At 33.6% G+C, this 25976-nt stretch overlaps 1 protein-coding gene across 1 annotated transcript in view; it reads right to left on the bottom strand.

Annotated features, from left to right (window-relative positions):
• Positions 1 to 25976, bottom strand: part of MEI4 (meiotic double-stranded break formation protein 4) — a 222041-nt gene that overhangs the window by 57195 nt on the left and 138870 nt on the right. The window lies entirely within an intron of this gene.

Genomic DNA, 25976 nt, shown 5'->3' on the forward strand with positions numbered 1-25976 from the left:
TCACGCAACATGCTCATAGGCTTATGTCACTAAATAGGTTTTCATTACTGTATTTTTCTTCCTTATTTCTCCATTCATCAAACTGTTAGCAATACTAATTTCATGAAGCCTGTCCTTCCTGATAAATTCAAGCAACCCTTTATGTATACAATGGCATAGACAGGGCTTTATGAGAACATAGGACTGGGATACCAGATTCTGAGATTAGGTAGGCACCTGAGTTGAGCCTGAAGGAAGGGAAGGAGTCAGAAGAGAGAAGGAAGGGTGGGTTTGAGAATGGCATTCCAGGTAGAGGAGTAGTGTCAACTACAGCAAGAATGTAAAAAGGAAAATAAGGTACTTAAGTGCACACTGTGCGAGATGAGGCTGAAAAGGCAGACAGGGACCAGTTCCTAGAGCTTCTTCACTGTGCAAAGAAACTTGAATTTTACCCTGTCACTAAAGAGACAGGATAAAATTCTTGCCAGAGAAAGGATGTAAGTAGGAAAAAAATACTTTTTAATAGAGCCTTCTGGAAATCATCTGAAGAACTGACTTCCAGGGCAGGGCAAGATACCAGAAGAAAATTGTATTAAAAAAAAAACAGTGATTTTAAAAATGTATTGACAAATTACTGTTGTATGTATTTATGAAGTATAAAGTGATGTTATGATTTTTAACTCAATGTGAAATGATTAAACTAACATATCATGACCTCAAATACTTAACATTTTGTGATAAGAACATTAGAATATTCCAATAGAGTATCATTCTTCTAGCAATATTAAAATGGATAGTTCATAAGAATGCACAGTACATAGTTTGAATTCTCTTTGAAAAGAACTTGGTAAAGTTCTATTTAATCCACTGTTTCAATGATCATTTCCTGATTCTACTCATTCCACATTGCATTAAACACAGATGTTTCCTTATTAATGTGACAGTTGTGTTTCCAATTCAGAAGGGGTAAGACTTTTCTGGAACCATCTTTTCAATAGTAGCAGAATTATTCCCCATTAAATCTTTACTTTGTAAAGCCAATCCCATTAGTAAAGCATGGAAATCTTTTTACTTTGTCTATTTTAAGAATCTTCCAAGCATACTCATTAAGGAACTAGAGTTTAAAGTAAGATAGACCTCAGCCTTACTTAACCACATGCAGTTTTTCCATCTTCTTTGAACCTCAGTTCCTGAACTATAATAGATCTTCAGTAGAGAGGTCTGTAATGTTCAAATGCAGTAATTTTCCTTCTTTTCTTTAAAGATGGATTCTTGCTCTGTTGCGCAGGCTGGAGTGCAGTGGCACGATCTCAGCCCACTGCAACCTTTGCCTCCCAGGTTGAAGCAATTCTCCTGCCTCAGCCTCCGAATAGCTGGGATTACAGGTGCTGACCACCATGCCTGCCTAATTTTTGTATTTTTTTTTTTTTTTAGTAGAGACAGGGTTTTGTTTCACCATGTCAGTCAGATTGGTCTCAAACTCTGGACCTCAGGTAATCTGCCCAACTGGCCTCCCAAAGTGCTGGGATTACAGGTGTGAACCACACAGCCTGGCCCTAAATGCAGTAATATTCTTAATTATCTAGCACAGTTTCTACATACAGGAAGGGAAAAAAAATCCATAATACCTATTATTATTCTTTTTTGGACAGCATAAGCTGATCCTTAACAGTGGCTTTGAAACCAGCAAGCTTTTGATTTTACCTCAGGCACCAGTTTCTGACCTTAGAAAAGTTATCATCTCATATATAAAACAGAGCAGAAAGCTGAAACTGGATCCCTTCCTTACACCTTATACAAAAATTAATTTCAGATGGATTAAAGATTTAAAGTAAGACCTACAACCACAAAAACCCTAAAAGAAAACCTAGGAAATAGCATTCAGAGCATAGGCATGAGCAAGAACTTCATGAATAAAACACCAAAAGCAATGACAACAAAAGCCAAAATTGATTAATGGGATCTAATTAAACTAAAGAGCTTCTGCACAGCAAAAGAAACTATCATTAGAGTGAACAGGCAACCTACAGTATGGGAAAAAATTTTTGCCATCTATCCATCTGACAAAGGGCTAATATCCAGAATCTATAAGGAACTTCAACAAATTGACAAGAAAAAAACAACTCCATCCAAAAGTGGGCAAAGGATATGAACAGAGACTTTTCAAAAGAACACATTTATGAGGCCAACAAACATATGAAAGAAAGCTCATCATCAATGGTCATTAGAGAAATGCAAATCAAAACCAAAATGAGATACCATCTCACACCAGTTAGAGTGGCTATCACTAAAAAATCAGGAGACAACAGATGCTGGAGAGGATATGGAGAAATAGGAACACTTTTACACTGTTGGTGAGAGTGTAAATTAGTGCAACCATTGTGGAAGAGAGTATGGAAATTCCTCAAGGATCTAGAAGTAGAAATACCATTTGACCCAGCAATCCCATTACTGAGTATATATCCATAGGACTATAAATCATTCTACAATAAAGTCGCATGCACATATATGTTTACTGGAGCACTATTTACAATAGCAAAGCTAGAACTCGAAATACTATTTGACCCAGCAATCCCGTTACTGGGTATATACCCAAAGGATTATAAATCATTCTACTATAAAGACACATGCACACCTATAAATAGCAAAGACTTGAAACCAACCCAAATACCCATCAATGTTAGACTGGATAAAGAAAATGTGGCACATATACACCATGGAATACTATGCAGGATGAGTTCATGTCCTTTGCAGGGACATAGATGAAGCTGGAAGCAATCATTCTCAGCAAACTGACACAAGAACAGAAAACCAAACACTGCATGTTCTCACTCATAAGTGCGTGCTGAACATTGAGAACACATGGACATAGGGAGGGGAACATCATAGACCGGGACCTGTCAGGGTGGGGAGCTAGGGGAGAGATAGCAGGGGTGTGGGGGGATAGGGGTGGGATAGCATTAGGAGAAATATCTAATGTAGGTGACGGGGTGATGGATGCAGCAAACCACCATGGTATGTGTATACCTATGTAACAAACCTGCACACTCTGCACATGTACCCCAGAACTTAAAGTATATATATATTTAAAAAGCAGAGCACATGATACCTATACCAGAGGGTTGCTTTGGGTTACTCTGAGGATTACCTGAGATAATGTAAGTCAAGTGTGCAGCTTAGTGTCTAGAGCAAGCACTCAGGACATGTTTATCACTTCTATGATCACCCACTACCACAACCATCTGCTATTATTACTACCCTTTTCTGTGCCCTGTCATAAGTGTCACAAGCCAGACACAAATGGTGTCTACATAAAGCTCTTTAGATAAGGTACTGCTATGTGGCTATTACTAGGGTAAATATACACTTTGGCCACATATTTTTTTCTTCTTTTTTCTCCAACTATATGTTTTAATTTTTAAATAAAAATAATACATATTTTTCTTATTAAAAGAGACATACATAGTACCATGGAAATTTGGATAATTTGGATTACCAAAAAAATACATATGTCATCTATAACCCACCACTCCATAATTACTGCTGACATTAACACTGCATTGTACATTATTCCTTTTTTCTATTCATTTCTGGTTTTGGTTTTGATTTTTTTTTTTAATTTAAAGAAACGTATATAAGACATTGAGTATACTGGTCAACTATTTAATTTCAAATATTGAGGGGGAAAATGTTGGGGTAAATAATACTATCTCTTATTCAGACATAAGGGGTAAAATTAATAGTAAGTCATAAATAGAGTAAATTTCTCAAATAACCTTAACCAGAATCCAAATGACTTATAATACTCAATATTGTCCTTTCAAGAGAAACACAAAAATAATAATTTTTAAAAGTAGAGCTTAGTTTTTAAAAAGAAGCTCATGGTCATACAGAATTAATACAGTCTCTTTAGTTCAGCTAATATCCAACAAGAATGACATGTACAAGCATCACACTCTCCAAGATTCATAACTGTCAAGAAAATGTTGAATTATGCTGAACTAACTCTTTGTTAAACAAAATACAATTAACTAGAGTAGCCCATTAGTTGGCTATTCTAGTAGAATTTTGTAGTCTGTGAAGAATGAGCCATCAAACACAGATCTCTAATGTCATTACTTTTTAGATTATACTTTCTAAATCTCCCATGATCTCATTCCCTATTGTAACAGAACTTATTTTATGTTCTGATACAGAACTATTCACAAAACATACATGCAAGGGTTCAGACCATACTTTAGATGTAACTCTTCTCAAAGACTGAACCTCAGCATTTTCACAGAGTAGTACTTCTCCAGACCTTGGTCTATCACAAGATTTCATTGTAGTTTTCAAAGCACCCTGATGCACATTGCCTCATACTCTTCATAGGCCTTTACATTATGTAGTGTAGGCATTGTAATCTTTGACTTATAATAAAGGAACTCAGAATTAGAGATATTAAATGCCATTTTTTCCTAAGGTCAAAAATCCCTAAAATTGCAAAGATAGCATAGCACTTTTGTTTTTGCTATTATTAAAATGAACAACTATGGAAAAGTCTCTGAAACTCCTTAAAGGTCTTTTATCTTACATTAGTAGATGCAAGGATTGATCTAGATTATATTTTATTTTTTCTTGATGTTCTTTAAACCTATGAGCTATAATGCAGTAGGGCACGATGCTCTGGGTTCTAAAACTGATGTATTAGAAAACCATGTTCTGCTGGTGTTAACCTCTCCTACTGGCGTTATTAATCTCTTTTCCTATACATAGTGTTATGGTCTCCCTAATGAATTTGTGACTCCCTAATTCATATGTTGAAACAATCAATAATGTCATGGAATTAGGAGGTGTGGCCTTTTGGGAGATGATTAGAGTCATGAGGGCAAAATCCTCAAGAATGGGATTAGTGCCACCATAAAATAGCATCAAAAGAACTCATTCTCCCTTCCACCATGTGAGGATGTAGCTAGAAAGCACCATGTATGAATCAGGAAACAGCTGCCAATGCCTTAATCTCCAACTTTACTGTCTCTAAAACTGTGAGACAAAGAACAAACAGAAAAACACAAAAGCAAAAAAGCACAATAGAAAACAAAAGCAAAAAAAAAGTTGGTTATTTATAAGCAACCCGGTTTATGGCATTTTGTTACAGTAGCGTGAACAGAATAAGATACATGGGAAATTCCCAAAGTACAGTTCACAATCCGATGTGAGTTTAAAACTATCAGAACAAAACTAATATTAATACATTATTTGTCTCTTTCACTGTGCCAATATTTGCACAGATTATGTATAAGGCATGGTGAATAAAACTCTGGACATCATAGCCCCTCTGATGACTGTAGCATCACTTGAAGAAAGTTATTTTATCCATGCATTTTTATTTTCAAAGGTTTTTGTTGCTGTTGTTTGCTTTGTTCATTTTTAACCATGTGCCACGTCCCATAGCCTCTGAGGTTTTCTGATACAGGGAGGCTGAGGCTCAGCTTTCTAAAAGAGAGACATTTTCATTCTTAGAGCAAAGCTACCAAGCTCAGATGGCATTTTTATTTCTACAGAAAGGAAACAAAATAGTATGATATTTAAGTTAAATAACAGAATTTGATTAAAATTCCAAAAATAAAACTTTACTACAAATTTGAATCCCTAATTTGGCCCACTTAAGTATAGAACTTAGATGTTCAATTCACTTTTTAAATGATTTCCCAGAGCCACTTGCAAATAAGCAAGTTAAGTTATATTCCAATAAGGATGTATGTCTAAGCCATTAAAGACTAACCAGATACCATGTAGTAAGAGTTCACTGTTTTAGAAGCTATCACTATTCCCTCTTTCAAATCCCTGCTTTCAACTCTGTAGGTGCTTTTCAACAAACTAGTTAAAGACCAAAATGAAACAGAATACACAATATAGTTATCCTCTCATATGCCTCGCTAATTTGAACACGTTTAAGATAAAAACACACATAAATACTGCTATTAATTTGTACTGGATTCTGCCACTGCTTTTATACTTTAATATTAGATATGCTCTTCAGTATGGGTTTAAAGCCAATATGCCACATGGGATAAATACTTATGGAAACGTTGCCTCACATGTTAACATAACATTGTATAAAGTAGCAGTTCCACCAAAAAGTGTCATATTCTCAAGAATAAACAGCAACTAACTGAATCAAAGAGGTTTTCCAGAACCATTACAGAGAATCAAACTAAGTTGCTACTTTGGCATTCCAGGCATCACTAAATACCTTTTCTACTTTACAATATCTGCTACAGCTCTATAATAACTCAGACTGTAAAGGAGAGGTCTTTCTTCAAAAAATTATTTGGAATTCTCATTTTTCCTTATTTGCATTCTTTGAATATGTAAGCACCTTCAAGAAAATATACCAAAAAGAAACTAATGCTTATATAAAACGCCATGAACCATAAGTTATAGGTAAAAAATTGTTATCTCCAAGTAAAGTGTTAGCAAAAAGATGGAATGCTCTTTTGCTCAGAGTGAATAAAAATGCAGTTATATTCCTATCAGTTCACCTCTCTCTCACACACAGGCACCTTTTTGTGCCATCACTACCTTCAGCTGACCTGAGATGCCCCCTTTCAGTCCCACTCTCACTCCTATGAGGCTTAAAGCCTTTATTTTCTGTGAGGTTGTCAGGGAACGCCCAGCCACCACAAAAACTTCTTTTATCTTATATGTTTTTGACTTGTTCTCTACATTAAAACATTAACATTTTCTCTATTTACAAATCTGAATATATTAAATAATATACATAGCTGTTTCTTCAACAATTATTTTTAGGTTAATATATAAATGGCTTATTGTTATTTTTCATGGAAATAACACTTTCCTGTTTTTATTTTTGTTGTTTTGAATTGTGTTTCCCTAATGTTAGTGATGCAATTTTTTTTTTTAAAAAAACACCAATTATATTATATATGTGTTCATTAAAAATAATTATTGATGATCTACTTTGGTTTGGATACTGCAATCACATTTCTCTTCCAATTAAACTCTAAGTATCCCTGTGGCTTAACCCAGGACATTCAGCATCACACTTGCCCCATGGTAAGAGCTCAATAAATATCACAATATTAATAACAATAAGATAGTTTTAAAAGAAGCTACAGTTCATATTCAAAATAAATTGGTTAATAAATGAGAACAGAAGTATGATAGCATGCTAAACAGCACTGCAACAATAGAATTGAGACTACCTTTTGTCTCCTTGACCTGGCTCTGCACTTAGTGTGACAACTTCAGAGTTTCCTTGAGAGAGGAGTTTGGCGGTTGGCAATCTAGTTGAGAAGGGAGTGGGAATACACAGCAGAAGACCTAGATGTTCTGTGTCACAACCACCAAACGCACTTTCCCTGAGGTCCCGGCAGAATCCAGCCCATGGCCCATAGTAGGGACTCTAATGATGCATCCTCATAACTGCCCTTCTTTAGTTTTCAATCAAATCACTTTTATTCTTTAATTTTCATTTACTTATTAAGATGCAATGTGCTTATCACTCTTGTGGGCACTGTTCAAATGTCAGGGACCTGTCTCCCAGGCCGTTTCCTTCTGCTTCCCATGCTGCCATCATCAGAAATGATTCCCTTGCCCTGTGGAAGAACTTTCTAAGGCTCTGCAGTGAACAAATAGTCTGCCTGGTCAATTGCAATGAATTTCATACCTACTCTACACTAATAACTAGAAGTGTTCCAGTTCTAAAACCTGAAACTCCCAACTTTTACACCCAAATGCAGCTTCAGTTTTCCTGTTTCTTTCTTTTAATCCCTGGACTTGTCACTGGACACCATTAGGCCATCCAGATACCTTATAATTGCTTCCTATTCTTCAATAAGTGCTTTTAAAGCACCAAATATGTGCCATGCGTATCTATCTCATATAGTCTCAGAAAAACATAGAGAGCCTTAAATTAGTTTGTACCCGAAATCATTCTTTGGAAGAACTCAAAGGATGCCTGCATAAAGTAAAGGCACATAAAGTGAAGTGGAGATACATATTCCAATGTTCTTTCCTTTCCTTTTTTCCTTTCTAATTCTGAGTGAATTACAGCTTGGAAAACAAGTAATGTGAATTTCAGGATCAGTGAGAGTTACTGATTACAGATTACTACATTTTATTTAAAGTGAAAGTCTTCATTCAATCAACACATTCTTTCACAGATGATTGATAGAAATAGAACAATAAATAAGAAATTTTCACTAACTTCAGTACATTCAAAAAAACAGACATGTAAACAATACTGGATTAATTGGTTCCATTAAAATGTGTTAAGGTCTATAATACAAAGATAGGAGTAGGAAAGAGATGGTTGCTCCTGTCCATGTTGATTAGAGAAGTCTTCATAGAAGGCATTAGGTTTCAATTGCATCAGAAAATTATTCTGAACAAATATGATTTTACTTACCATAGGGAGCAAGAGAAAAACAATCAGGAAAAGGTATGTTACTGAAATGCATTTGAAACTTTCTCGTGACCCTACAATGACTCTGCTGACTTCTTTTCAGTGACTCATAGACCTCATCATGGCAGCCATTAAAACTGCAGCAATACATTTTCATACTTATGGAAAAAAGGATTAATCATATTTAATTGACATTTTATTGTTAGCATAGACAAATACAAAGGAAATAATTCTCTTTATTTTCTGTATTTACTCCACATTTCCCTTTAATTAATTATAATCTAAAGCACAGAATTATTTTGACAGTGACCACACACCTGGATCGTCCACAACTATTTGTTCTGTATATAATGGCTCCATGAACACCATTTCAGAACACTGAGAGAGAGCACCACTGAATCTTTTATTTAAACTCATTTTCCATTTTTCATTAACTCACCAAAAAAAAAAATTCCCTCACTCCTTTTAACTCCTAGTAAAAGCACAGAACCCTATAAGATGACAGTTATTGCTAAAAAGTACTTCCTCAACACAAAATCCTTCAGTTTCTCAACAAAAGAATCTACGAGGAAAAAATAATCTCTAAGTGAGAGGCTGATTGAGCTACATGAAGAAACGTAATGCACAGCCTAAAAAAAAATTCTAGACTTGCCAAGCAACAGGGTGGAGGATTCAGGGGCACTAATGCTATATATACTTCAAGATATAACCAAAGCCCTTGAACTGCCAATGCTTAGTACTCCAGTTTCTCTGTATCCCATAAATTCATCAAAAAGTACTATAGCTAACGTACAGAATTCCATGCCTGAGTCAAGTAAAAAGCACTGAAAACAAGTGCCACAACATGCTCTCCAGCAGAGGAGTGAAGATGGGTTTTTACTGGTGCCTAAGTACACAATGACCAGGGACAGGGAAAATCCACATGGACTTCTTTAGAGAAACTGTATTCAGTTCTAATGGTGATTTTCTCATTAGATATAAGTAAAAGGAAAAAGCCAATTAAACGACAACAACAAAAATAATACAGATCCTACGAGAAACGGTAAATTATTTTAAGAAAAGGAATGGTATCCTAAGTTTAATAAAGCAGAGCAAAACTCTGAAAATAACTTACTGAAGAAACAAGAATAACCAAAGAAAATATTGTGACATGTTTAGTGGCATGAAATGATACATGTCCATTATAAAAAGCTAAAATCCAATATAAGGAGTGAAATCAAAATGGAATATGATAAACTGAGAATAAAAATAAAAAAGAATTAAAATTTCAATAAAAAATTGAAATTCACATTGAAGATAAACTCAAGAATTATTACAGAAAATTAAGTAAATGGTGAAGAAAAAATTTGAGAAATTCACTTGATAGTAATACAGAAGAACAAAGAAATGAAAATAATAATAAAGATAATAAATATAACTAACTGGAGCTCTATAAACCCCATAATGACTGGTCTTTTCAAAGATATAATTTTTAAAATATGTCCTTAGCTTAAAAAAAAAAAAAGATGCTGGTTTAAGGATTCAGTGCACTTAACAAAAAATCTCAATGAAAATACACAGTTTTACTTTTGAATGTGTAAAATACATAATAAAACTAAAGTAACTGAATTAGTGCCATAGCAGTGTACAAACTGATAGGCAGATCAATGAACAAACACTATATATGTGAAAATGAAGTTTATGATAAAAGAAATATCCCAAACAAAAAGAAAAAGTTAGTAATACTAAACGAACAACTGAGAAGCTGAATGTTTTCCTACTTAGAGTTCCACCTCAATCCATGCATTAATATACTTTCCAAATATATTAAATAACTAAATGTAGAAAATTAAGATATAAAATTGCATGGAGATCTAGTCATACAGTGAATAAGGTGACCAAATTAATCCTCTTGCTAGAGAGTATGTGAAAGTAATAAACACACTCCCCCTCACAGATGCATGTAGACACACACATATATATAAACTTATTGAAAGGGAACACTCTGAAAAATAAGGACTATCTTTGGAAGTTAGAAACAATAAGAAAGAATAATACAAAAAGATGATCTGTCAGACAGTACTGAAGCTACCCTATTAGGAGAATTTGCCAATTCTTCCCACCCAGCATCTTGGGTTTTACCTGACTACCTCAACACAAGGTAGAAGACAAAGGCTACTAGCTGTACAGTGTGAAATTTTAAAGCTGAGACACCCACATAAAGCTGAAGCCATCAAAAGGCACAATCAGTAGGCAAGCTGGGGAAAAAAAAGACTCACAGGGCAAGATAGTGTGAATTCTTCCTAGGTTTCATTGGTTCTCAGTGAATGGGAGAATGTAAAAAAAAGTCTCTGAAAATTTAAAGTCATTAACCTACCCTCCCTCACACAGGCTGGGAATGTAGTTCACATCTAGTTTAAAATTTGTACAGACTGTCTTATTCCTTACAGGTTAATGAGTCCTAGTTCCCATAGCCATCTGTACATCATTTTTCTGGGAGGAAAGAGATGCGAAGATTTTTGACTCTTTTCCTTTTCTAATATTATTATCATTGCCTTTAACTGCTTTCCTCAACATGTGGCAAGGATTAGAGGATAGATTCAGGTATGGTCAGTCACTATTATAAATACAACATTAAATATACTCTGATACATTCCCTGCATAATTTAAATTTAAGAATAAAAAACATTTATAAAATTATCAATTTCTGTATATCCATTTAATGTTTCATATTAAAGTCATGATTCTCTAACAAAAAAGATTTCAATTTGCAATAAAACTTTTGAATTGCTATGCAGAAATTTCGAGAGCTGAGAAGGCTAAATGCAGTTCACTGAGTGATTGCTCTAGATCTTCAGAAGATAGTTGAAATTAACCACAATGTATTCATATACTGCTGGAAGGTTTCTGTTATGTTCTTAAGGCTTGGGAAGATGTTTTACTATGACCCTCCAATGTAGATGGAGAGATTTTGTTTACAGGAATAAAAATAATCAGAAATTCCAAATCTACATTTTAGGACTGGCTTTGTGACCAGGAACTCTATTCTTAAAGAATTATTAGGCCGGGCACGGTGGCTCACGCCTGTAATCCTAGCACTTGGGAGGCCAAGGTGGGTGGATCACCTGAGGTCAGGAGTCAAGACCAGCCTGGCCATCATGGTGAAACCCCATCTTAAAAAAAAAAAAAGAATTATTAGGGAAGAATAACATTAGGAGAAATACCCAATGTAGATGATGGGGGAATGGATGCAGCAAACCACCATGGCATGTGTATACCTATGTAACAATCCTGCACAATCTGCACATGTACCCCCCAACTTAAAATATAATAAAAAATAAAAGAAAAAAATAATTAATACCATGAGGCATAAAAGTGTGTATGATGACTCTGACAAGAAAAAGACAAATGCAAACAGATTCATGAGTCATTCTAATAAGCATCAGTAGTGACATTAGGCCTATGTCAGCATCTGCTCTAAATGATTCTTGAGATACTCTCCAAACTAAAATGATAGGAACAACCGCAAAAGTGATTCTGATGTAATCTGTTTGAAGACTACCCATAAACATCAAATTGGACTGACTGTCCTGTAAAGTCTTTGATTTAACTCCCTGAGGATAAAAATACTTATACTTAACCACGAAACTTGATTATAGAATTAGGCTCAAAGGAGTGGATTTTTCAAAGCCGTTAAACTCGTTAGCCACAGAGCTAGAATTAGAACTCAGGGCATTACTGAGTTCCCTCACATTTTATCCATTCTATTACATGTCTCTCTTAATGTCTATGTTCATGTCATGATCAAATCATGAGTAAATTAATGATTATTTTTAAATGTCAGCCTAACCCTTTTTAAATAAAAACATATAGCTTATTTTCATATTTTGAGTTGCATTGTCACAGCATCTTTAGAAATGTCTTCTGAAATTAGAAAGCAGAGCCATTACAACACAAGTATATCAAGACCTATGGTGTTTAGTGATAATCATCCTGGTCTTTAATACACTGACCATACCCTCTAGCAAAAACTAGCCAGAGGTCAGATGGTGGTTCTGAACAACTTGTTCTGTAATCATTTTTTTTTTTTAAGTATGTCTGCCTACATTTTGACATCTTTCCTCCGGTTGGTTTTTCTCAACAGGGCTTTGAATTAAAACAGTGAAAGAATAATTTAAATTACCAAATATTTAATATGTTAATAGAGAGGATTTTGCAAAAATCACTATGGGATTTTCTGCCAAACTGCTCTTTAGTTTAGGATTCTTTGAGTCTTAAATTGATTCATCATCCTTTCCAGCTTTTCTGATGAAGTGTCAAAAATATTCAATAATAAATGAAATTTAAATTACATGAAAGATGTGTGACTCAGGATTTGCCTGGCTCTAAAGTATTCCATAAGCTGCCTCTCTAAACTAAGTCTTTCCCAGGGTTTCCCAGAGAACTAAGGCATAGCATGGTTTAGTGAATGCTTCTTAATTCAAACCACCATTTCACTGTCCTCTACGTTTTGAGACATCAGTGTAATGTCTTTATCTGATTGCTTTTTTTAAAAAAAATAATAGTAATGCTGGCCTCATAAAATGAGTTGTCAAGTGTTGTCTCTTTTAATTTTTGAAAGAGATTATATACAAATGGTAATATTTCTTTCTTAAATTTTGGTCAAATTTGCTAGTGAAAACATCAAGGCCTAGAGTTTACTTTGTTGGGAGATTTTAAACTTTTAAATCAATTTGTTAAATTGGGTAAGACTATCAAGGTTACCTATTTCTTCCTGAAGGAGTTTTGGTAGTTTGTATTTTCCAAATAATAGGTCCTTTTCATCTAATTTGTTGAATTTATAAACTAGAGATATTTAGAGTAGTCCTTTATTACCCTTAACACCTGTAATGACGTCCACTTCTATTACAGGCACTGGCAAGTTGTACCTTTTCTTTCTTTCTCCAAATGCTTGTAATTTGGGAAAACAATGCTTATAATTTGGAGAAAGAAAAATTGCAATTTACCAACGACTATAATGGAAGTGGACATGATTACAGGTGTTAAAAGGGTAACATCTGTCAATTCGATTGTTTTCATCTTTTCAACATCATTCATTTATGCTCTTATATTTATTATTTTCTTCCTTTTGTGTGGTCAGGGCTCAATTTTTTCTTGCTATTCTAGTTTCTTATATTATTGATTTAGAACCTCTCTAACAACTAGCATAAATTCTACATTTCTCAAATTATTACTGCTTTACAAAGTGCATCTCATAAATTCTCATGTCATACTTTCATTTACTTCATCCTTTTTCCAATTTCTCTTGAGACTTTGTGTTTGAGCCATAGGTTATTTTTAAATGTGATGTTTATTTATAAATTGTTGAAGGATTTTCTAGATATCCTCCAGCTATTAATTACTAGTTATATTATGGTTGGAGAACATCCCATGTAGGATTTATTATTATTATTATACTTTAAATTCTGGGGTACCTATACAGATCATGCAGGATTGTTACATAGGTATAAACATGCCATGGTGGTTTGCATCCATCCCCTCATCATCTACATTAGGTATTTCTCCTAATGTTGTCCCTCCCCAATCCCCCCACACCCTGCTATCCCTACCATAGCCCCACACCCCCCAACAGGCCCTGGTATATTATGTTCCCCTCCCTGTGTCCATGTGTTCTCATTGTTCAACACCCACTTATGAGTGAGAACACGTGGTGTTTGGTTATCTGTTCTCATGTCAGTTTGCTGAGAATGATAGTTTCCAGCTTCATCCACATCCCTGCAAAGGACATGAACTCATCCTTTTTTATGGCTGTATAGTATTCCATGGCATATATGTGCCACATTTTCTTTATCCAGTCTATCATTGATGGGCATTTGGGTTGGTTCCAAGTCTTTGCTATTGTAAACAGTGCCACAATCTTCTTAAGGTCTGTTTCATAGTCCAGAATGATATCTCAATACCTACTCCATACCCCTTGAAAAGACTATGCATTCTAGTGTTACTGGGTCAAGTGTTCTAGAAATGACACAAGTCAAATAGTTGATGGGTTTGTTAAGGTTTATATTGCTGATTTCATGCCTAATTTTATTATTACTGACAGAGGAGTAATAAAACCTGCAAGTATAACATATTTATCCAATCCTCCCTACAGTGTTATCAATTTTGCTTCACAAGTTTTGGAAGTTTCAAGCATTTGTTAGGCTCACACACATTTATCATTATATTTTCTTGGTGAATGGACACTTTTGTCAGTATGTAATATCTCTCTTTGTCCTTGATGTTCCTTGTTTAGAAATATATTTTGGCTAATATTAACACAGCCAATCGAACTTTCTTTGGATTAGTGTTTGCACACTATAGAACTACGTTCTTTTAAATTATTTAAATGCTTATTAGCTTCCACTTAAATTTTTTTTTGTTAAAGGTCTTTATTATTTTGTTCTAGAGGTTAAAATATACATTTATAGGGTTGAGTGTGGTAGCTCATGCCTGTAATCCCGCACTTTGGGAAGCCCAGGCAGGCAGATCACCCAAGGTCAAGAGTTTAAGACTAGCCTGGCCAACATGGTGAAACTCCGTGTCTACTAAAAATACAGAAACTTTAGCCAGGTGTAGTGGTACACTCCTGTAGTCCCAGTTACACTGGAGCTGAGGCAGGAGAATTGCTTGAACTCTGAAGGCAGAGGTTGCCAGGAGCCAAGATCGTGCCATTGCACTCCAACCTAGGCGACAAGAGCAAAACTCTGTCTCAAAAAATAAATACATATACACATTTAAAATTTCTCAGTGTATGTAGAGTTAACATTTTCTATTTCAATTGGAAGCCATACAACAGAAAATTCTTGATATCCTGATAACTTCATATGTCAGTTATCATATACATTGCATCCATATACACCAAGTAATGTTTAAGCTTTGCTTCATCGGCATATATGTTTTTAAAGAATATAATAAAAGCAACATGGCCTCTTATATTTACCCTCTCAAACACTACTTTTGCTCTGCCTTTATTCCTGAGATGACAAGTTTCTCTGTTATATCACAACTCCCTATAGTCTAAAGCACTCCTTTTAGCGTTTCTTTCACAGGTCTACTGACAATGAATTATGTTAATTTTCCTACATCTGAAGAACAGTTTACTATTCTGAAGGATATTTTTACTAGATGTAGAATTCTAGGTTGACAGTTAATTGCTTTTAGCAACTTGATGTTGTTCCACAACCTTGGAGACACAATGGTTTCTGATGTGAAAAGTGTGGTCATTTGCAATTTTGTTACCCTGAATATAATGTGCCATTTTCCTCTGGCATCTGTAAAATGAAACAGATGGTAATTACAATGTTCATTTTTTGGGTAATGGGTACACCAGAAGTCCAAACACCATCAATATGCACTATATGCATGTGACAAACAGGCACATGTACCCCATGAATCTAAAATAAAATATAATTTAAAAATTATTAAAATTTTTAAAAATTAAGTATAAAAAGAGAATTATCTTTAATTTTCAAGAAGTTTTTTATGGTATGTCTGGGTGAGGTTTTCTTTGAGTTCATTATGTTTATGGCTTATTGAAAATTAATACATTTATGGTTTTCTCCAAATTTATAAAGCTTTTGGCCATTATTTCAAATATAGTTTTGTCACAAATTTCTTTCCCTTTTCCTTTAGGGACCACAGTAGTATATATGCTGTACCTTTTGATACTGTTTCACAGATTCCTGAGACTCTGTTCAATTTTTTGCAGTATAATTATTCTCTTAAGATTAGATCATTTCAACTGGGGTGTCTTCATGTACACTGACTTCTTTGTTATCTCTATTCTGCTAATGGGCTCATCCAGGGAATATTTTATTTCAGACAGTATATTTTTCAGTTCTAATGTTTACTTTTTAAGACATGTATATGTTAAAATTATGCACATATATATCTGTATATATATGAGCATAAAAGTTTTTGCATTAAAGTCTTTGGTAATTTCAACATTTGAGTTACCTCAAGGATTGCCTCTGATGATTGTCATTTGCCTTGAGAACTGGGGTCAACATTTTTCTGATTCTTTTAATTGTGTATATTGAGTAGTTTTTGACTGTACCCTAGAAATGTTAAGCATTATATTGTAAGTACTACATTTTTTTGCTTTTATAGAATATTGATTTTCTTTTTTATAGTGTAAAAGCAGCTATAAAAAAGCTGTATTCCTATAAAACTTTATTTGCAAAAGCAGGTGGCATACCCACAACCAAAATCATTAGGTTCAGAGTACAAATTTCGCCTTGCCTTCTATTAGTGGTAGTTTCAATGTCAGTTTTCAATGTCTTTTCTCTGAAGTTTGGGTTTTTCCCATTATGTGTACCACTTGGGAGTTTTCCTGGGTCAGTGCTTTACATCATAATTCAGTTATCAAAGTCTCTGCTATGTTGTTTGGATTTTGTCTCACACATGTCAGGGGTGAGTCTGGAAATTATATCCTTCCTACAGAGAATTAAGGATGCCCTTCTCCAACTCTCTCCTGTCCAAACAGTTGTTCAGAGACAGCAGCAAGCTGGAGAAGAATATCCTTAATTCTCTGTAGGAAGATTCACCTTAATTCACCTCCACCCTCTTCTGTTCCCAGAAGTCTCTTTATGTACTTTTTCTTGCCAGAGAGACTGAGTTTTTCTCAGTGCTTCCACCATTCATGCTACTCGTACACAATTACATAACCATTACAATACCCACTGCAGGAACCAGATTTTAGAAATACAAAAAGAGAAACAAAAGTCCCAAGGATTCCTTCCAAACTCTGCAGCCCATAAAGTCCCCATTACCAGTCCTATTGCCCAGAAGTTGTTTCTGTTAAAGATTTTGCTGCTCTCAGTACAACAGAGTTCCTTGACAGGGGCTGCTCTTGAATCAAAGCTTGGACATTTAAAAAAAATGAAAAAATGATAAACATATTCTGTTGGTTTTTTTTCCTTTGTTTTGACTTCTTTAACAACTCATATACTACTTTTTTACATTTCAGAGTTCTCAGGTAGTTGATTTTTATATTTATTTTCAAATTATTTTGGTTTTAATCAATAAGAATGATAGACTGTAGTGGCTTTATTATATCTCATCTGTTATACTAAATCACATTTTAGATTTTGAGTTTAAAGAGTTTAAAGTGTTATTTATTATGTTAAGGCAAAATTATAAATCAAACAATCTTTATTCTCTGGCCTCCCACAACAAATCTTTCAATCTCCTTCAGATGCTCAGTGCCATGGTCACACAAAAATTCAGAAATTACAACCAGACTAATTTAGTACCTCTCCAAAGTACTTCTTAAACATTTGTCCTATATTTATGTTGAGACGATAATGGACATCGTAAGATTACATAAGTACAGTAAAAAAAAAAAATCTTTGTGGTTACCTAGACCTGTTTTCCACAGAAAAAAACCATCTATTGTCAAACATAATACCTGAACACTTGTTCCTGAAGATGGCTCTAATAACATATTTTTTATAAATGCGTATTAGTATCAGTGGGATTTTATATTTTAAGCTTTATATATTGTTGAATAATAATAATTTCAGCTAACAAAAATTGGGCACTTATGACAAGTTTGGTAAATGCAAATGTAGATTACCTCACGAGAGCCACAAAAACTATGAGATGGGTGGCACTGTTGTCAATATTTTAAGAAGAGATAAATTGAGGCTTAAAATGATTAAGTATTATTTTAATTTTCATTTAAATATGTAGTTTATTTGTTGAGGAAAATGAGTTGTTTTTCCTGCACCAACTAGGTTTTAGTTGCATCCTTGTGGTTCATTTAACATGTTCTTCTATTTGTTTTCCCTGAAAGTTGCAATTCATTCTAGAATCTTTAGGTTTGATTCATTGACAAAACTACTTCAAAGGTCACACTACAGTTTAACTAGACAGCTGATTCCAAAGTTCATGCTCTTTACCATTTGATTTAGTTTATCCTTGGAGATTCTCTTAAAATGTTCTAGCCTGTAAGTGGAAAATACCCTAGCTAACTTTTACCTTTGTTACTAGCTGAGCTCAGAAATGGAAGTTTTTCTTAATAAGTAGCAGTTTCAAAAAGGCATCCAATTATGTGGAAATTTTTATGCCAGTAGGGTATTTTGGGGGAATGTTCAGCCTTGTTTTATTTATACCTAATAATTATTTGAATTAGAAACACCAGTATGGAAGAAAACTGCACAAATCTGATAAAATAGGGCTCATTATCCAGAATTTCTCTTAAGTTCTAGTTAAACAAAACAAAATTAAATAAAGAAACTTCATGCCCAGAGCCCCTAATCTCTATTTTGTCTACTTGAGCACAATTTGATGTGAATTCTAATTCTATTCTCTCTGATAGACTGATTGCTGACAGAGCCAGGCTTCCTAAATCTAAGATATGATCAAGACATGCATAATTTCAGAAAAGAATATGGTTCCTCTCTCAATTGAAATAGGTCATCTGTTTCATGCTCTGAGCTATGATTACTTTTCTTTATCTTATTAAAAATGCTTATTTTGTTGCTACATTTTGCCTTGATATAGAAAATTAGTTTCTTTTAGAGAAGTAAATGTATAAAGTCATTCCAGATTCAGAATCTTTAAACTGCATGTTCTATTTTTATTAATGAGTTGCTTAGCTTTTATTTTACTTTACAAGGAAAACAGACAGAAAAGTAAAAATGCTTCCTGATGTAGGCTGCAGAACCTTTGAGATTTCTCCTGTTAATGTGCTTTTCTTACAAATTTTAAAATCTATTTTAATGTAGAGTTCTAATCTACTTTGTAAACATTAGGTCTCTGACATATTTATATAAGTATGCATATAATACCCTAAATTCAGATTTCACCTGTGCTTATCAATATTCCAAAAGCATTATTCAATTTTTAATAGCTTGGTTACTGCACCCAAAAATACGCTGATCAGATAGAGGTATGACCGCATCTAAGGAGAAAAAACATTTCTGTGAAAAATCACTTAAAATTTGAGGTTTCATTTTAAATCAATATACATCTGACACCTAAAGACATGTTTTATTTCCTATATAAAAATATTTACAATGCAAAAAACATGCATCTTGAGAACATGCAATTCATAAATCGAAAACATTACAGATTCTGTTTTTTTAAAATAAATTTTTAAAACTATATAGACAGTGAAAGTGTCATGTGGTTTGTATTTATAATTTGTTTTGTGTTTATAATTTGTAAAAATTATCTTTCATTTATAATTTGTAAAAAATGGAACATTTGGGCATCTCTCCTTCTCAGATACTTCCTTCCTTTTAGATCAACATTAATTTTTCAAAATCTATGAATGTTAATACAGAAATAATTCATTTATTTTAACTATTATAAAATACTCGTTTTACATATACCACATCAAGCCATATTTTGAAATAGAAATTTATGCTATATCCAAATTTAAGCTATTATAAACATGCTGAAATGAACATCCTTGTACAGATCTCCTTGGTATAGTGAACTTGCTATATTTTACACGATATGCATCTTTAATTTTGTCAGGTGATAATTTCTATTTCCCCATATAATCATAGTATCTGATAGTGCTGTCAAGTTAAGTTTTAAAAAGATATTATATCAATATAATCAGTATGAACATTTTATTGTTTTTGTAATTTACATTTTCCTGGTACCATGAGGTTGAGCGTCACTCATGTTAATTAGCCTTTTGGGTTTCTCCCCATTTTTTCCTTTTTTCTTTTTTTTTTGGAAGTTTTTATACTCTTTTTTTTTTTTTTTTCCTCGAGACTGAGTTTCACTCTTGTTGCCCAGGCTGTAGTGCAATGGAGCACTCTCGGCTCACCACAACCTCTGCCTCCCAGGTTCAAGCAATTCTCCTGCCTCAGCCTCCAGAGTACCTGGGATTACAGACATGCGCCACCACACCTGGCTAATCTTGTATTTTTAGTAGAGATAGGGTTTCTCCATGTTGGTCAGGCTAGTCTCAACTCCTGATGTCAGGTGATCCACCCGCCTTACCCTCCCAAAGTGCTAGGATTACAGGTGTGAACCACTGCCCCCAGACTTTTCTCTTCTATTAAACTACCTTTTCATATCCTTAGGCCCACTTTTCTCTATTTCTAATTGGTTTCTAGTTCATTTTATATATAATATAAAATTATAATTATAAAATCTTATAAATTTATATTATAATAGTATGTTATTTATATTATAAAATTTATATTATAAAATTATTTTATATTGTATATAAAAGTATATATCATATATATCATTACATATATTAATGTATACATTATATATAATTTATAAGTATATAATACATATTATTTATACATAATTATATATCATATATCATATGTATTATACATAATAAAAGTATATATTATATGTAATTTAAATATAAAATGAACTAGAAAGCAATCAGAAACAGAGAAAACCATACTAATCTTTGATTTATTATAAATTTTAAAGATTTTTAACAGAAATTCCTTAATCTTATTTACCATGTCAACAACTAAAATATCTTCATAAAAACATTTTATTTATAAAGGTTCCACAGAAAGAAAGAAATGTTCCGTAAACAACTCTCTTTGCATATTGAGGCCCCAGGAACTTGATAACAAGTTAGAAGGAAGATGAAGCAGCTGCTGGTACTTATTGGGCATATGGCCCCAGGAGAAACAAAAGAAAGCTGAAGAACCAGTCTACTTTCTTGTTAAATGGACCTCCTGATGGTTGCTAGTAGAATGAAACCTTATCTATTGAACGTCCTGAGCAGAAAGCTCCTGAGTAAAGAATTACTTATATCAAATAAACTCAGAATCTATGAGAAAGAGTTCCTCAAAGATGGTTACACAATCTATAATATTTTCTAGATTATAAAAGACATGTTTAAAAACTTACAGCTCCTTCTGTGTGGGAAACCCTACAAAATCTCACTTGGGGACCTCATTTAGTATTCTAAGTCTGAAAGACATGTCTTATATGCAAAACAAGGACCCAGGGAACCATACAGGATGTCACACATCTCTTTCTGCTTCATCTGTGCCCTTTGATTCTCTATATCTTTGAAATTATTAATAAAGCTGATACTGAATAAGATCACTATGATTCATGGGATCCAATTGGACAATACAATCATGAGTGTTGGTTCACAAGTGTTGGCAGCTATTTTGTCAGAGCCTGACCTGGACCCCCCACACTAAACCTCTCCATTGCCTAGTGTCTGCCTTGTTTCGAGATTCTCTCTCTCAATGCTTATCTGAGTTTATGTGATACACCATAGAAACCATATGTCTTTCTACTGATCTCAGTTTCTTCACAAAATGCTATTTCTGCTACCTTCCTGCTTAACCTGACCTCACGGCAACTGGTAAGTTCTATTCTACCTTCCTAGCAAATAATCCAGGGATGCTCCACTTCAGCCAGAGCCTTGAAGACAAATTCGATTCTACTTGGAAAGCAACACATCACTTATGAATAGGGTGGAGTTAAGTTATTTTTTGGTTTTACTTTAATGACATCCAGGTTGGAGCTGAATTGGTATTCTTTAAAACATCCACCCAAATGTCCATCAATGACAGACTGGATAAATAAAATGTGGCATATATACACCATGGAATAATACGCAGTCATAAAAACAAACGAATTCATGACCTTTGCAGGGACATGGATGAAGCTGGAAAATATTATCCTCAGCAAACTAACACAGGAACAGAAAACCAAACACCACATGTTCTCATGCATAAGTGGGAGTTGAACAACAAGAACATATGGACACAGGGAGGGTAACATCACACACAGGGATCTGTCACGGGGTGGGGTAAAAGGGAATGTTAGAACAACTACTAATGCATGAGAGCTTAAAACCTAGATAAAGGGCTAATAGGTGCAGCAAACCACCATGGCACATGTATACCCATGTAACAAACCTGCATGTTCAGCACATGTATCCCAGAACTTAAAGGAAAATAAAATAAATACAAAAAAATCCACATATGTAAACTCAACATGTACACTTCTTTTTCAATGTCACCTTTCCAGAATAAACAAAACACATTACTTTGTTAAATATTGAGAGATAATTATATAATGATAAGACAGCTTTCAGTAGCAAAAACTTCTAGTAATAGCTGATCAGAAAGCTGATTCTGTGAATATCACATCACATCTAGATATCTAGAGAAACATAAGTTATTAAAAACTTCATATAAAAATTTTAAAAACTTACTAAAACCATGATTGCTTTTTACATAAATATTCACCCCACAGATACTCTGTAGCTGTTTACTGACTGATCTTGTTAGATATCAGTTACTTGGTTTCTATTTGAAAAGAGGGAAAAAATCTTTCCAGAAAAACAGCTTCTCATGAAACTTTCCAACACAATGTTCCAATGGCATAAAGCCTGATAATTAAAGTCAATATCTTGACTTTTGTTTCGTTTTTGAATAACTATAAACAATATAGGCCCTTAGAAAATCAAATATGTCACTGGTCTATGATATCATACAGAAGACACTTTCATTATGTTATTGTTAAAATAAATAGAAAACTATGGTGATTATGTCATAAGATGGTGAATATACAATAATTGTGATGAGAAAATGCTGTCTCTAAAAAAAAAATGGCAGACACATCTTAATGTTAACCTACTGATAAAGAAAAGACAACAAAGGGGAAAATCCAAAATACACATTTAACAAGATATTAGGAAACTTTTATCCTCAGCAATGCATAAATAATTTCAACAAGACTCAAGAAAACTACATTCAAATAGACACAGCTAGAGAAAGGATACTAGGACAAGAGAAGACAAAACCACCTTTCAAAAATCGGATTCGATGGTCACAGTAGAATATATACAAAAAATGTATTAAATTTGAAACAAATATCTACTTTACTTTCTCTGCTAAAAAGTAGGTGAGACAACACACATACCAGCTGCATGAGACTAATATAAAATGGTGTTAGTGAAATACAAATAATAACATGGTTAGTCAGTAACAGAAATTATTCCATACATCATCGTCCAGGTTCTAGAGTCAGACTTCTAGGCTTCAACAAACTGGTGCTGTACTTCCTATGACTGTGGGCAGGCTACTTAAACTCTCTAATCCTAATTGCTCTCTTTCGTAAGACGGGAATAAGACAAATTACTAGTGTAGTTAAGAGAATTAAATGACGTAACTTAAAATTAATCACTAAACAAAAATATATGCAAAATATTTGCAGGACTATGAAATGTTTGGAATGGTGTTTGGCACATAAGGCTTCTCAGTAAATATTTATGATAATTATTATTGAATCCTCCATTAATATTTATTAAACAGATCTATCTTCTGCCGTCAAATACCTCAGAAATTCGATTAGACTTATATAGAGTACAATATGATGTGTGCATATATATATATATATATATACACACACACAATCATTTTTTGAATTAGTGACTACTTAGAAAAGTTTATATCATTAAAAACTAAAACCATTCTTCAGACAGTTCTTGGTGACATCTTAGCTTTCATTATATTGACAAAGAAAGTCTTTAAAGTGAGCTAAAACACTAAGTATAAAAGCACTGAGAAAAATTATATTTCCTTTAGGTTCAAAAATATGTTAAGATTTCAAAAACTATATTTTAGTTAAGGTACAGTTTACACATAATAGAATGCACAGAATTTAAGTGCACATTTTGATGAATTTGTAATTGATATGTCAGAGTTGTACATATTTTGGAGGTACATGGGATATTTTCATACATGTATACAATGTGTAATTACCAAGGTTATTGGGATATCTATCACCACAAACATTTATCTTTTCTTTATGTTGGAAACATTACAATTTTTCCCTTCTAGCTATTTAAAAAATATTTAAAAAGTTAATTAAAATTTCTATAATTATATTTAGTTATAATTAACTATGTCTAAAATTCACTAACTGTGCTATTGAATACTAGAACTTATTTCTTCTATCTAACTGTAGTTTCATACTCATTAATCAACTTCTCTTCTGCTCCCTGCCTCTGATAACCACCTTTCTACTCTCCACCTCAATATGATCCATGTCTTTAATGTCTTTAGCTCCTATCACATATGAGTGAGAACATACAATATTTGTTTTTCTATGCCTGGCCTATTTCACCTAACATAATTGCTGCTGCAAATGATGGGATTTCATTCTTTTTTATGGCATAACACTATTCTATTCTATACATATACCACATTCCCTTTGTTCATTCGTTGATGGACACTTAGGTTGATTTCATATCTTGGCTACCGTGAGCATGTGAGTGCCAATATCTCTTTCCTTTCTTTTGTATATATAGCCAGCATTAGGATTCTTGGATCATATAGTAGTTCTATTTCTAGATTTTTGAGGAATGTTCACACTGTTTTCTATAATGGCTATGCTACTTTACATTCCCACCAACAGTCTATAAGCATTCTCCTTTCTCCAAGTTCTCACTAACATTTGTTACTTGTTGTCTTTTTAATTCTAGTTGTAGTGAGATGATATCTCATTGTGGTTTTCATTTGCATTTCCGTGATGATTAGTGCTGTTAAGCTTTTTTTTTTCATACGCCTGCTACCCATTCATATGTTGAGTTCTTTATATATTCTGATAAGCCTTTGTCAGATAGCTGGTTTGCAAATATTTTCTTCCATTTTGTGGGTTGTCTCTTCACTTCGTTAATTGTTTCCTTTGCTATGCAGAAGTGCTTTACCTTGATATATTCTCATTTGTCTATTTTTGCTTTTATTGCTTGTGCTTGTGAGGTCTTACCCAAAAAAATCTTCGTCCAGGCCAATGTCCTATAGCATTTCCCAAATGCTTTCTTCTAGTAGTTACAAAGTTTCAGATATTACATTTAAGACTTTGATCCATTTTAAGTTGATTTGTGTATATGGTAAAAAAATGAAGATATAGTTTTGTTCCTTTGCATATGGATATCTAGTTTTCCTGGCACCAATTATTAAAGATACTCTCTTTTCACCAATGCACAACTTCTTAGCAAAATAAGAGCAAGCAGAATTAAACAATATAAACCTGGCAAACACTAGTTATTGTTGTGGTGTGACTATTTTTCTTCTGATTTTAAAGTATCTTAACTGTCAGAATATCTGGGTTTGAATTATAGACAGCTTTAGCATATGCTCTTTCTGCAGTCTTAGTCAAGCTACTTCACCACCCTAATGTTTTGTATTCTTATCCATAAAGTAGGTGAAAATTATAACTGATTCACGGAGTTATTGTGAAAATTAAGTAAGAATATATACATAATTTTCTCTGCACGTACTGATATCCTCCAAACAATCTATTCAATCAAACTCACTTTCCACATTGCTTCCTATTGTTAAATGCTAAGACTTCACCCTGTTTCCTCAAAATCTTTGGCATCTCTTGTTACATAACATCCTAATGCCTCTACATTCAGTTATCCTCTGCTTATTCAGTTCAAATGCATTTTTCAAGTACTTCCTCTTCCATAAATTCTTTCTTGCAACCTACTATGGTCAGTTCCTTGATCATGGAACTCCTACAAAAAGTACCACACATTTTAACACTTTCCTCTTTTTCAATTACTCAATATAGCTTACTTTTTTCTCCTTGACATCAG

The sequence above is a fragment of the Aotus nancymaae genome, unplaced genomic scaffold, assembly GCF_030222135.1.
Source record: "Aotus nancymaae isolate 86718 unplaced genomic scaffold, 86718_ANA_hifiasm-v0.15.2.pri h1tg000040l, whole genome shotgun sequence".
NCBI lineage: Eukaryota > Metazoa > Chordata > Mammalia > Primates > Aotidae > Aotus > Aotus nancymaae.